This window comes from Montipora foliosa, chromosome 13, assembly GCF_036669935.1.
Source record: "Montipora foliosa isolate CH-2021 chromosome 13, ASM3666993v2, whole genome shotgun sequence".
Lineage (NCBI taxonomy): Eukaryota > Metazoa > Cnidaria > Anthozoa > Scleractinia > Acroporidae > Montipora > Montipora foliosa.
The window spans coordinates 2,014,418-2,016,758 of NC_090881.1; positions in this window are offsets into that span (position 1 = coordinate 2,014,418).

Genomic DNA, 2,341 nt, shown 5'->3' on the forward strand with positions numbered 1-2,341 from the left:
AGGGAATCAGCAGGAAATTGATTTTTTGACCCGATGGCCGTCGACAAAACTTTTGACCGCAGTAGGCTTTATAGACTACACATAGAATTCGACGTGAAAGGCAAAAAGTTGTGGTCAAATCGATCGGACTCGCGTCATTCAAGTTTTCACCTGTGTAATGGTCTCGGGGGAAGACTCCCATATAAAAAGGGCAGGGATGCCCGTTTGAAATTTCAAATTAAATACCTAAAGGAGACCAATCTGGGCGTGGCCCAGGCTTTTTTTGACGCCTAAAAGAGACCATATTAAAACACGGATATATAAAAAATACAGACTTTTAATAATGCCAAAGACATTATCATCTAATACTTTCACGTACGTGAAGAAACGTAAAAGTGTAAATATACACTTTTACATTTCTTCGCGCGCAACCCTGAAGGAGACCTTTACGGTTACACATGATTGCGTTTTTCCCAGAACACCCTAAGTAAGACCAAAATCCAAAATTTACACCCTTAAGCGAGACGACGAGCATCCCTCCCTTTTTTATGTGGGAGTCAACCCCCTTGACTTCGTCTTAGTACAGTGAAAACACGGAATTCCCGAAACGGTAAGATAAGCTCCAAAAGGCACAAGAATACACCAGAGGTGAGTCATTTTCATTCATTTTATTGAATGGACGTTAAATTGAGCGTTTTCTAGGCTTCATAATCGACGGTATTTTATTTCCCATACAAAGTCTTATAACGCGTTTAAATTCTCAACGGCTGCCTGTAGTGACGCGCACTTGGGCTGCCTATGGTAACAACCACGAGCATGTAACCTGGATGCTTCAATACATGTATAATAGGATACTGGCTGCTTTACAGTCCATGCAATGGGCCGACAAAACCGTGCCTTATTTACTTGCTATTATCCAAGTGGAGATCGCCGGATCATTCATTCTTTGAGAGTGTTTTACTTTGCCCAACACAACAAACTTTTCTGCGACAACACATCCTTGTACACTGATAACAAAATCAGATGTCAACCATTTGTGAGCCTCCAAGCTTTTAAAGTTCTTGAATTGTTCTTTTAACTTGTATAAAAACTCTTTCCCAGCACCAAGTAACTAAAGATATCCGTTGATTCCATGGGAGGTAAACTTTCAGCGTCCAGATTCACACCGGCGTTGAGGACTGCGGGATCGATCTTCTGAAGATATTGCCTTTTTACATGCTCATCCAAGCTCTTAACATATTCTAAAATAACTGGGAAACTTTGCTCTTTAACCGAAGGTTTTTCCGGCGAATCCATCTCGAAAACAAGGCGAAAATCGCAAATTTACTGCCGAAGCGATCGCTGTGGCATACGTATCGTCCTCAAATCATCAAATCAAACTGTATAAACATGTGCAGGTATTTTATTTTATTCTTGAATTTTTCGTTTTTCTTTCGAATTTTAAACAACGGGATTCCTTAAGTCGAAATCATGTACAGCGAGTAGACAGTTTTGACTTATGACATTTATATTTCAACAACTTCGTGTAAATTGTCGATGTCACTAAGATATTTCTTTTAACACGGCATAGCTCTTTAATAGCGTGTAAATTTAACCCCCGTAAAATAAAAGAGACATTTTAATCAAGGAAACGTAGTGTCTGGTGTATTCTTTTATGTTAGTGTATGTTCGGTGGAAGCACCTTTAGCGAGGACCGAAATCTTTTTTTTTTTTTTTTTTTTTGTGAACGTCAATCGCCGCGACATTACAGTTGTCTGGTCGGTCACAAAAGCTCTTGTTTTTAGGTTGACCGCTTTTTTGGGAATTCATCTCCTGTGGGAATATAGCATCAGCTCTTTTGACCTTTTTTATACTTACATTGTAAGCTAAAGATTACTTATTTAAAAAATGCCTTGTCAAACGAATATACGCTTTCGCCCAGTTAAACGAAAACACTACCCCAGTAGGAACATGTTTGTCGACGAGTGCCACGTGACCAGCGTTGGTTTTCTCAACGACAATAGAGAGAGACTCTGGGAATGAGGTTGTTTCAAAGCGAGCGGTTTATGCTAAATTCGACTCTAAATTCGTCCATGCGCGGTGTAGTGGTTGTTAGCCCATAGGCAGCCCAAGCTCGTGTCACTGCAGACAGCCGTTGAGAATTTAAACGCGTTATAAGACTTTATATGGGAAATCAAATACCGTCGATTATAAAGCCTAAAAAATGCTCAATTTAACTTTCATTTAATAAAATTAATCAAAATGACTCACCTCTGGTGTATTCTTGTGCCTTCTGGAGCTTACTTTACAGTTTCGGGAAGTCCGTGTTTTCAATGTTCTAAGACGAAGTCAAGGCTGCACACTAAGATTTCGACCGTTGTCA